The following is a 13,142-nucleotide window of genomic DNA, read 5'->3' as shown; positions in this document are numbered from 1 at the left end:
GAGACGAGTGGGTAAGAGAGACATTTCCACTAGCCTCGCGTCCAGCCTCGCCTTACGTGGCAGAGACAGAGACACCGTGCATGCCGCATGCATCCCTGGGGGGCTGGGCCTCCTCGTCATCAGCAAGGGATTGTATCTTTCCAGCTGAGCTACTTGACCACAAAACCAAGTCGGGATATCTTCAGGGGGAATCAAGAGTGTGGTGCTGTGTGGTGAGGACACCAGGGCCCAGACAAGAGGATCTTCCATGGCGAGAAGAGGTGCGGTGGCGTTGGCCTGGAGACCTTGTTCAAGAGAGGAATGATTGGCATTTACATAGTCATGACAATGTCAGCACTGATGACCATTAAAAAAAAAATCACAACAGCATTGAGAGGATGGGGAGAGGAGAAAGTGAGTATAGATGGGTGTAAGAGAAAACAAGTTTATCTACTGTGGATTGTTAATCTAATATCTTGTGAGCAAAGTAAAGTTACATTCCCTGAGAGTGTCAGATGAGGGTCAAATAGATTTAGGAGAAAATGCTTTTTTTCATTTCAAAATAATCAAGAGATCACAATTTTGTTTTGCTCTGAGTTTGCATAAATTTTTTTTCCTATGTGAAAGAGAGATAATATACTACAAGAAGGCAAGTGATAATGTTTAAAATGGATAAATCAAGAAGCAACAGAAAGCATTTTAATTAGGAATATGGCATAAGAAAAGACTCAAGAATTGTTGTTTCTAGGGAGCAGCAATACAAGATGGGGAGGCACAGGGTGGGGTGAGTTTCTGCAATGCCACTCTGGCTGTGTAATTGTAAGAGGTTCTAGAAAGGTTTCCAGCACAATTACCGACAAAAAGTATTTCGGGTCATATACATACAAAATGCTTTACCTCCTGTGCATGGGGCGGGAGGTGTTGACACCCCTTAGTCAAGACCACAAGCACAGCCTGGGGTCCGCCAAAGTCGGGTTTTTCGTGCTGCAGCAAGGGAGACCACATGCCGTGGCAAAGGGCAGGGCGGCTGGTAAAAGTGTGAGGTGTGGCCCGATTGTAAGGAGTTGTGTTAGGAGATATGGGGGACGGTGTCAAGGAAGCAGGGCCTCTGCTCTGGGTTGGGTGCTGGGTGAGAGGAGGTGGGGAAATGGAGTGAGGCTAAAGCCGCTGCCGGAACAGAAGCTGCGTCACTCAGGTTTGTGGGGAGAGGAGGTGTTTGGCGATTGCTGTGGTCTGCACAGGGACTCTGTTTTTGTCTGTGCTCACAACGGATTACAGGGTGGCCTTGTATTTTCCCCAATCCAGATTGCGATCAGCAATTTCTCCGAGGAGCCCTGGTTTCTTTAGGAGGGGAGAGTATCTAGAAACCAAGCTGTGGAGAGTCGATAGGTTTTGGCCTTGCTGTTGGGCTGTCACTACTCGGGCTCTTTCAGTGGACAGAGCTAGGAAATACATTTTTAAAATTCGTGAGTTTACCCTTAGAACTTCCTTTTAGCCACGTAACACAGAGTTCTTCCTCTCCTTTCCATATTTGTATCTCTCCTCCCCATAGCAAGAACCTGGTTCCCTATAACACCGGAATAATCTACTCATTTCCTGTATCCTATATAACTTGAACAAAGTAGTTTCAGAATCACTACATGAGTGCTACTACCAACAAGCTGTTACTGCTAAATATGGTTCAAGATTTTTTTTTTGCAATTATTTTGGTGCTTAGAATATAGCCCTAGTACTAGCAGTATATAGTCAGAGAACTGTGTTCAAAACTGGCTTTCAATGAGTATTCATGATCATACAAGAGTGACTTAATGGACGTTGGAGACTTAGAAGGGGAGGGTGGGAGAAGGGTGTGGGGTGAAAAATTACCTGCTGGGTACAATGTACACTATTCAGGTGATAGTGACGGATACACTAAAACCCTGGGCTTCTCCACTATGCAATTCAACCATGTAAAAAAAAAATGCTTATACCCTCGAAATCTATTTAAACAAAAAAATAGGTGGATTGAATTTTTTTTTTCTGTATGGTTATATCTTTGATGTACACTTAGGTTAATTTTTTTGTTTGTAGTCAATTTTAGTTTGATTTTTTTCATCCCTTCATTTAATTTTTTCTTTTGTCATATGAAGAAGTATTTTCACACAAGTCTTACTTCTATACTCCTCCACCCATTTCTACCAACTCCCACATATAAATATTGTTACTAGTTTATGATTTATTCTTTTTGTATTGCTTTTTGCAAAAATAAGCATATATATATATATCTTAATATATATGTTTAATTTTCTACTTTTCCTTACAGAAAGGGTAGCATGCCTCACACACTCTTTTAGACTTTGTTTTTTCATTCAGAAGTTATCACTCTATATCAGTTCATGGGGATCTTCCTCATCCTTTTGAGTACTCTATTATGTGCGTGTACCATATTTTATTCAACCAATTTCTCATGGATGGGTGTTAAGTTGTTTCAAATATTTTGTTATTATAAATAATGCCACAATCATTAAAAGCCTGCTCCTATGTTGTTTTATACTTGTAGAGGTATATGTTCAAAGCAGATTCCTAGAAGTAGAGTTGCTGGGTCAAGGGTAAATGCATAAGTAGTTTGTTAGCTTCTTCCAAATTCTTTTGTTAGAACATTGCCTGGCGCTTCTCCCACCCTGGAAGTATAGGAGAGGCCTGTCTCCCCACAGCTGCTAGAGGAGACGTGATTGCATTCTGGCTCACACTCTCTCAGCCTACCCGAGTTCACCTGCAGCTGAAATAGACAGTTCCCACCTCAGGCACCTGTTCCTGTCCTCATCCTGAGGGATAAGCAGAGGCTAACTAGGCCCACATGGGAGCCCCGTTTCTATGTAAAAGTAACAGATGTTGAAAGAGATTGGTTTGTTTGAAGAACAGAGTGAAATTTTCTGCTCTGAATGTGACCAGCATGTATAATTTTGGAACTCATAAAGATGCATTGTGGACAAATTGAGAAGGGCATCTTATGCCATTCGCAAGACACAAACTCAAATGAGAGTATCTGCTGCTGTGTCAGACATGAACAGAGTCCTTTCAATTGCATGCACTGTTATCTCTCTGAAATTGACTTCAGCAATGACTTTATCTGCCTAAAAATCAGGCACATCTACATACTTTTTATGCTTAACTACTTGCATTCAGAAACTATTCAGTTCAATCAATACTTATTAAAGTTTGCATTTTCATAGATGTGCAAACGTAGATTATACAAGATTTGACTATAGCACTTATTAATCCATATAATAAATAATTATTCACTTATTTTTTATTTAAAATTTCTTGTCTGATTGTAAAAATAGTTTATTTTCATATTAAATTTGTAAAATAAGCAGAAGTTCATGAATAAAAATATATAAAGATTGCTTTTAATGCACCAACCCAGATAGAACCACCATTTACATCTCGGTATCATTTCCATTTATGTAATTCCTCAGTAAGGTAATTCTCTAGTGTTAGGAAAAATGTCAGATTCACTTAAAAATTCTTTATCAAATAAAACATGCTTATTATAGAGAAAAAAGAAAAATATCATTCATGTTCTACCACTTTAAGCTGATTTAGTGTATTTCTTCCTAGTCCTTTCTTTCTATGCATATATTTAAACTTTTGTATTATTATATAATTATATAATTTTTCTTTCAGAAGAAAGAAAAATCCCTTAACCATGTTGTCCTCTATCCCAAAGAACAGAATTGGCGATAATATTTAATTACATGCTTCTTAAATTTGGCAGGAATTATCGATCATTTGAGGTGTATAAGTTTGCCAAACATATAATGTATCTGGAGGATGAGATTGAGGAAGACTGAAGTTAAACATCAAACCTTGGATACTGAGGGAAGAACATGAAACCTTCAACATGGTTTTTTTTTTTTTTTTTTTTGAGACAGAGTGTCACTGTGTTGCCTGGGCTAGATGCTGTGGCGTCAGCCTAGCTCACAGCAACCTCAAACTCCTGGGCTCAAGCAATCCTCCTGCCTCAGCCTCCCGAGTAGCTGGGACTACAGGCATGCACCACCATGCCCGGCTAATTTTTTCTATATATTTTTAGTTGTCTGATTAATTTCTTTCTGTTTTTTTTAGTAGAGATGGGGTCTCGCTCTTGCTCAGGCTGGTTTCGAACTCCTGAGCTCAAACAATCCGCCCGCCTTGGCCTCCTAGAGTGCTAGGACTACAGGCGTGAGCCACCGCGCCTGGCCCTTCAACATGCATAAGCTTATATGGCATCTTCTTTCTCCTCCTCTAGTCAAGTGCTATTACCTCACCTTCTGGATGCAGCCTGGACAATTCCCCAGCTTCCGTAAAAATTGTGGAGAAGAGGAAACTGCAAAGTCCGACCAACGCTGCTTTATATCTGTATCACAATCTGTTTGAGGTAGGAGAAAATAGGCAGTTAAGAAACGTTAACTCTCAGAAGGTCAATTTGAATACCCTTCCTGGTCATGTTTAAAAGGTGAATGGGTCCCCATTTCCCACTCCTGGCAGGTGCTGCCTGGCAGTGGATCTGGTCTGAGCACCAAAGAACCATAAAAGTTATGATATGTTATTGCCTTCTTTTTTATAATTGAAATTTTTATTAAGATAATTGTAGATTCACATGCAATTGTGAGAAATAATACAGAGAGATTCCATATACCCTTTACCCAGTTTCCACATGGTCACATCTTAAAAAATACATCACAATATCACAAACAGGGATATTGATATTGATGCAATCCACCTACATCATTCAGATTTTCCCAGTTTCACTTGTACTCATTTGTGTGTGTGGCATGTACTAAGTTTTGTTGTATTAAGTCAAATACAATGCATAAGTATTGCGTGTTGATAATAATTGTATTACCTTCTGTACAATTTTATGACCTGTATAGATTTTGTATGCACCAATTTTATTCCTAAAAGTTTTATTTTTTATGTGTTACACTTAAGTCTGTGGTACATTTTGAGTTAATTTTTATATAAGGTGTGGAGATTAGGTCAAAACTCATTTTTTCCCCTATAGATGTCACATTACTTCGGCACTATTTGTAGAAAGGCTATCCTTCTTCCATTAGATTGCTTTGGCTTTAAAAAAAAATCCTTAAGGCCAGGCACAGTGGCTCATGCCTATAATTCCAGCATTTTGGGAGGCTCAGGTGAGAGGATTGTTTGAGGCCAGGAGTTTAAGACCAGTCTGCGCAACATAGTGAGTACAAAATTTTTTTTAAAAAATTGCATGGGTGTTGTGCCTGCCTGTAGTCCTAGCTACTTGGGAGGCTGAGCCAGGAGGATCACTTGAGCCTAGGAATTGGAGGTTACAGTGAGCTATGCTCATGCCTCTGCACCGCAGCCTGAGCAATACAGCAAGACCTTGTCCCCCGCCCCCCCCCAAAAAAAACCCCTTAAAAAATCAGTTGGGCATATTTGTGTGGCTCTATTCTGTGTTCCGTTTCAATGATTTATATGTTTATTCCTCTGGCAATACCAGACTGTCATGATGACTGTAACCGTTTAGTAAACCTTAATGTTGGGTAAAGGGATTTTTCCCACTTCATTCTTTTTTGTCAAGATTATTTTAGCTATTCTAGAGTTCATACCTTTTTGTATAAATTTTAGAATAATCTTGTCTGTGTCTATACAAAAACTTCCTGGATTTTGACAGGAATTGCATTAAACCTTTAGGTAAATTTGGAGAGAGTGGATGTCTTTACCCTGGAATCTTTAGCTCCATCGACACAACATGTCTCTCCATTTATTCAGGACTTTGATTTCTTTCATCAAAATTTTCTAATTTTCAGCATAAAGATCCTATACATGTTTTGTTAAATGTACCTAATTTCTTTATTTCGCATCTTTGTAAATAATAGTGTGTTTTTAATTTTGATTTCCCTATGTTCATTGTTTATATATAGAAATGTGATTGGTTTGGGGGTGTTGATCTCATATACTGCAAAGTTGTTGGACTCATGTACCAGTTCTAGACTTTTTTTGTGGATTTCTTGCAGTTTTCTACATAGACAATCATGTCATCTGCAAATAGCAATAGTTTTATTTCTTCCTTTCCAATCCATATGGCTTTTATTTCTTTTTCTTGCCTTATTGCAATGGCTAGAACATCCAGGACTGTGTTGCATAGCAGTGATGAAAATGGATCTCCTTGCCATATCTCCATTCTTAGGGGAAAAGCATTGAGTCTTTGTAGCTGTAGGTTTTTTACAGATTATTTTTATCAAGTTGAGGCAATTCCCCTGTTACTTACTTGCTAATAGTTTTTATTGTGAGTGCATATTATTTTGTCAAATGCTTTTTCTGTTTCAATTGATATGATCACATGATTTTTCTTGTTGCTATACTGGACTACATTGATTTTCAAATGAGAAGTGACATTTGACAGATATAGAAGGGAGTAGGCTACATAAGACTTTGAAAACAAAATTGAGTTGTTTAGATTTGAATCTATCACACAGCATGTTCCAAAGTGTGTTCTGTAGCCTGTGCTAATAAATGATATATAAAAATATAATTTAATGGTCAATTTAGAGCCATGCATCATATAATAATGTTTTGGTCAATGGTGGACTGCATGGCAGTGGTCCCACAATATTATAATACTGAATTTTTACTGTACCTTTTCTATGTTTAGATATGTTTAGATACACAAATACTTACCAGTGTGTTACAATTCCCTACAGTATTCAGTACAGTAACACACTATACAAGTTTGTACCCTAGGAGCAATAGGCTATACCGTAAAGCCTGGGAATGTAGTAGGCTGTACCATCTAGGTTAGCGTAAGTGCACTCTGTGATGTTCACACGACAAGAAATTGCCTAATGATGCATTTTTCAGAACCGATCCCTGTCATTCCGCAATATATGATTGTACAGTAAGTCTTCACTTAACATCATCAATAGGTTCTTGGAAACTGTGACTTAAGCGAAATAACATATAACAAAACTAATTTTAACACAGGCTAATTCACATAAACAAGAATTAAGTTCTTATGGCATCTTTCTGATCACAAAAACATCACCAAACTTCTAAACAAAGACCCTAAACACTCCTAATGTTAAACCTTGAAATAAATGTGAGCTACACATACATTTAAGAAAAATTAATAAAAACAAGTAAGATAATTATTAAACTAATTATTCGAGTTCAGGGTTGTGGGTGGCTGGAGCCCATCCTGGCAGCTCAGGGCTCAAGGTGGGAACTGAGCCTGGACAGGAGGCCCTTCCCTCGCAGGCTGCACTCACACACACACCCACTCATTCACACTGGGACAACTTAGACATGTGCCAGTTAACCTAACGCGCACATCTTCGGGATGTGGGAGGAAACTGGAGGACCTGAAGAAAACCCACGCAGACATGGGGAGGATGTGCAAACTCCACATAGACGGTGGCCTTGGACAGGAACCTATTTTTTTCTCATCAACTTTATAAACAAAATGTTGCTGAAAGGAAGGACATTATTCGAGAACCTGCTGCAGTTTGAGAAATGGTGGGTTAAACTAAGCTCAATAGGCTTCTTTGCTGCTGGACTTATTGGAGCTTTTAATATGCTATGTTGAGTGATTTCTGCATCTCCAAAAATGGAATAAAGCCTGTAGAGTTTTCTAATCTTGTTTATTCACAAAATTAACATTTTCTAGGATGGCAATAACAATTGGAGGATGCACTTTGGGAAACATTGCCATGGAAAATCATCTTGCCAATTAACATTCCTGACCCGAGGAGTGTTGTAAAAGAAAGGTGCTTACCTGCAGAACTCCAGCAGGTTTCCTAACTGCTGTGATGTTCGTTTTGTGATCTCTTAAGTGGCGGGAAGATGATTCCCGTGGGCGGACAGTGGGGTGTCAAGGCTAAGAGCGTCAGCTCTGTAGTCAAACATCTGGGTTCAAATCCTGGCTTTGCTACCTAGAAGCTATGGGGGACACTGCATGACTTACTTAACCACTCTGTGCCTCAGTTCTCTCAAATGTAGCATGAGCTTAGTGGCAATTCCTACTCTCTTAAGATTTTAAAAAGGGTTAAATGAACAAAACATGTAAAGCGTTAGAGAAGTGCTGGGCACATAGCAACCGTGCAGCAGTCATGACCTGGGATGTGTTTAGTCAGAGGATTAAGTGAGATGATTAGCCAAGCTTCTGACCATCAATACCGTTACTCAGAAAGCAGTCATTCGAAAAATGCGCCCACGGGCCGTGCAGGATAAGTTAGGAGAAGGTGAATCTCTGGATGCCCCACCCTGGATGCTTTGAGGGCCAGTTGTGAGAAGGCAAGTAAAGAGGAAGAGGTTGCTCTTAAAAATGTGGTCATGAGTATGTGGGGTTAAAAAGGACAATGCAAAATGGACATCAAGGTTGAGCTCCGGTGCTAGGGAAGTGGGTCTTGTAGCTTCCGTGAATGATGTGGGTCTTGTATATCAACACGTAAGACAGAGGATTTTAGCATTCCAGTTAAAAGATAGTTATTTTAATTTCTGGTTTTAATAAATGTAGGAAAAAAAAGAGTTTCAGACTGTTTATGAAGTACCTGATTATACAGGAAAGGAACCATCTGATTACATAGTTGTACTACAAGGAAAATTATGCCCATGATGCAACTTTGAACTTTGAGGACATCTCAGCTTTTTATTTAGGGCACTGAAGTGATGGAATGGCTCCTCTGAGAGGAAATTAAGAAAGAGAAAGGCATGCTGGTGCTCAGAATGAAGAAGAGAAACAATACAAGAAGGAAGAATTGAAAAGGTCCTTAGAGAAATCGACATGCATAAATTAAAGGATGGGAGAAGAGGAAAATACAGTTGCAATAGCAGATAAAATTTAAGTAGATGGGATCTCAGTAAAATGACTTAGAGTAAACCAATGTATAAAATTTAACTCACTCTGAATACATAATCATGGACTTTAACCCAATTTTGTTTTCATCTCATTTCTCATTTTCATACGCGGTGCCTTTGGATCCCAACCTTTGAGAACCCACTGGAGCCCAGAATCAGAAAGTAATAAGTCTAAAACCATTTGAACAAAGAATATTTTAATGAATTGGTATCTTTAGTTAATAACATATTAAATGTGTGTGTCTTGCTTAACTTCAGTGAAAATTTTTTCTTCTTTCTGTCTCTGTTTTGCATGATCTCTTCCTCAAAATCATCTTTTCCAGCAACCCTCAGGACGCCCAGCCACAGTGCTGAGTGCCACGGACGGGCGGATTTTCCCAGATGATTCTGCTTATTTCTGTGCCAAGCACTAGGGCTTTGAATAAGCCACAGTCAACACTTTGGGAAGAAGGAAGGAAACTAATTTGTATTTGGCTGGTGTGGTACCCAGAATAATGACCCCTCAACGATGTTCACATCCAATCCCTGGAACCTGTAAGTATGTGACCTTTCATGACAAAGGGACTTTGCGCATGTGATGAAGGTTCAGGACGCTGAGGTGGGGAGATCACCCTGGATTACTCGAGTGGGCCCCATGTCATCACAAGAGTCCTTGAAAGTGGAAGAGGGAGGCAGAGAGGAAAGTCAGAAGGAGATGTGACTCCGGAATAATGATCGGAGGGTGCGACCTTGCTGACTTTTTTATTTTTTATTTTTGTTTTTTGAGACAGAGTCTTGCTTTGTTGGCTGCGTAGAGTGCAGTGGCATGATTATAGCTCACAGCAGCCTCAAACTCCTGGGCTCAAGCGACCATCCTGCCTCAACCTCCCGAGTAGCCGGGACTAAAAGTGTGGCTAATTTTTCTATTTTTTTTGTTGAGATGGCATCTCACTATATTGCCCAGTCTGGTCTCTAACTCCTGGGCTCAAGCCATCCTCCTGCCTCGGCCTCCCAAAGTGCTAGGATTATAGGCGTGCACCACCACACCTGGCCCTTGCTGACTTCAAAGGTGGAGCATGGGGCCGAGAGCCAGGGAGAGCAGCTGCCTCTAGAAGCTGGCAAGGGCCGGGAAGCAGACCCTCGCCTGGAGCCTCCGGAAGGGCATGCAGCCCTGCTGATATTTCAGTGTTAGCTCAGTGAGACTTGTGTTGAACTTCTGACCTAAAATTTATGTTGTTTTAAGCTGCTAAATTTGTGGTAATTTGTTACAGTGGCATGCAGAGAACGAATACAGCAGCTATAAATACCTAAATTATGCCCTGATAGAGAGACAGAGAGAGAGCGAGTACGCGAAGTGGAAGGTAGGAGAGAGAGAAACCCAGAAACCACGAGATAAGACAGAAATAAAGAGATAAGAGACCAGAGCAGCAGAATTGCCCAGATAGCCAACCCGCAGAATGATGAGAAATAACGAACAGATGTTGTTTAAGCTACTAAGCTTTGGGGTGGTTTGCAATTTAGCAACAGGTAGGTAGGTAGATGAGCCCCAGTTGTGGCCGGGGAGGCATAGGGGTGTCTGCCGTCAGAGGTGGTTCTCACCGGGGAAGGACACTCACAGGAAGGAACAGGTCATGCTCATGCTTTTCTGCCACTTGACCTTGTCCTGAGGATGCCCTCCCAGAGCTGTCACCACCGTCCTGGAGAGGAGGGTAAAGAGGGTCTGAGGTGCTGAGCGCCCGGGGCCCGGCAGGGCTGTGTGCTGCATCAGTGCACTGAGGACCGGGGGTCCCACAGCAAGCCAAATGGGGATCGGGATTTGCACTGAAGTCTCTCTGCAAAGCCCACACTCTCTTGCTTACAGGGTGGCAGCTCTTGCTTGCTCTCACCACGTAGCCATCATGCAGAGTGCGGTGTTATCAGATAGACACAGCGCAAAGGGACAGGGAATATGGAGGGGAAAGGAATGAGCTTTGTCAGGGGACTGGGGCTGGGGGAAAGAGATAGTTGATATCTACAAGTCCCTGTTTGTCCCTATACTCGTGCTGTCTGCGGCTTCCTGGTGTCATCTAGAAAAAATTCCCAGAGAAGAACTTAGGACTTACCCAGGCCTCATACTCAAAGTCTGGAGTCCTTAAAATGTATGTACAAGTATGTGTTTCCTTGAAACTTGGAGAGCATCACAGGAGAGAAGATTAAGGACAGTGGCCAAGGGAGTCGTGGGTGAAGCTTACCGAGCTGTTGGCAAAGCTAAAACTAGGTGAGAAGCCGGTTGGATTTCTATAGTAGGTAGTATGTTTGACAGGGGTTCATTCATTGTGTTATTTTTTATGGGGATGTGTGTTGCAAGACGTTCTTTACTTACCATATTATAGAATCGTTACCTCCCTAAATATAGATCTGCCTAATCATTAAAGAGCAGCATCCTATCCCATTATGTAGATTTATCACAATTGATCCAGCCAGTCCAGAGATGGGCATGAAGATTATTTCCAGTTTTTATTCATAAAAAAATACTCTAGAACATTTACATATTTTTAAACATACATATTTGCTAAATTTATTCTTCTTTAGGATAAATATCTTGAGGTTGCTTTGCTGGGTCCAAGGATATAACAAGTCTATACTCTCCACATACATGGCTTAACTCTATATATTAATACATATAGAAATACACATGGCTAAACTCTCTGTATTAATGCATATATAAAATATATACCTGTTTATACTTGGACCAATAGCATTTGGGAATCTATGTTTTCATTCACTCTTGTTAACAATGGACATTATCGTTCTTTTTGTTTATATATTTGCAAATTTGATATGCAAAAATTACTACATCACTGTTTTAATTTTTACTGATTAGAACTGGTAAGAGTAAAGGCCCTTTTACTTTTTTTATTTATATTCCTTCTTTGTGAACTGATGTTCAATGTCTACTGCCTGTGTTTCTATTGGGGTATTTGTGGGTTTTTAATTTTTTTGTCTTTGATACTTAAGCACTTTGCATTTAGAAAACATTGTAATGCTGTCTCTCATAATTTTCATATATCCCTCTCCCAATTCTCCTACCTTTTTGTTTTGTTAATATATGCCAGAGTTCTAAGTTTTTATGTAGAAAAAGCTATCACATTTTCTCTGGTTTTGGTTGACCAAAACCAAATATACATGTACATCTCAAAACCAAAACCTCATTTCTACCCTCCAGTGTATGCAACATATTCTCCTTCTCATTCATCTTATTAGTACATTTGAAATTTGTGCTGACATAATGAGTGAGTGTATTAATCAGGGTTCTTAATTATAAATTTCCAAGTAATTCTAACTTGGGAAGGAAGTGACATTAAGAAGATGCGGGAGGCAGGATAGGGGATAGGTCACAGAATGAATGGCAGGGGGCGGGGGAGAGAAGCTTGCTTGATGCGATTCAGCCTTCAACGTTGTTCCCAGCACCGCACCCGTGGGCCTAGGGAGGACATCACTGCAGCTGGCGCCTGACTGCTTGAGTCTCCTGCTCCTGGTGGGTATGTGGGGCTGCATCTGGGGGCTCCACGGAGCTGCAGCCCCTGCAGCCCTCCGGCCAGAGTGGCCCCCTGTGGCCTTGCTTCTTCCCTGCTTGGAGTCACCAAGCTTTGGACCCAGACTGTGAGGGCACAGATGTATTTGGCAGAGCCTCGGTCCTGCGCCCCGACTCCAGCTGTAAGGGAGGCTGGAGGAGGGGGCATCCGGCCCTGCTCTGGGCATGCAGAGGTCGTGCCGCCCAAGGGGCTGCTCTGAGATTCTCCACATGGCGAGTCAGCTTCTCTAACACTGTGTGTTAGAACATCAGTTCTTTCCCTGATGAACTGAAATGTCTCCCTCTTTAGATACTGAAGATCTATAATTCTTCAGGTCTGTTTCTGAACTCTTAATTCTTACACCTTAACATTGTAGCTTTATAATACATTTTAATGTCTGGTGGTGACAGATACCCCACTCCACTTTTCTTATTTTTAAAAAAGTACTTCGCTATTCTTATGCATTTAGACAGAGCTCTTGCTAATTAAGACATTTTTATTATGTGAACATTCACAGACACAAAACACACTAAGTACCGAGGATAAGTATTAGTATTAATAAATATCCCCAACCAACTTCTTGTGAAGGCCTTGGTCATCACAGAGTGTAATCAACAAGTGCCTCATGATCAGCCTTTCACAGCCCGACCTGCTTGAAAATGTAAAAGATTATAAAATTCCAGGTAAATTTAAAAAAATGTTTTTGATATGTTCCACAAATAGGGTCTTCCATAGAAGAACATAGCATGTACCATCATTATTTAAAACTTCTTTTATTTCCTT

This window comes from Propithecus coquereli, unplaced genomic scaffold (assembly GCF_000956105.1).
Source record: "Propithecus coquereli isolate 6110/MARCELLA unplaced genomic scaffold, Pcoq_1.0 Scaffold55, whole genome shotgun sequence".
Taxonomy (NCBI): Eukaryota; Metazoa; Chordata; class Mammalia; order Primates; family Indriidae; genus Propithecus; species Propithecus coquereli.
This window is presented reverse-complemented; position numbering follows the sequence as displayed.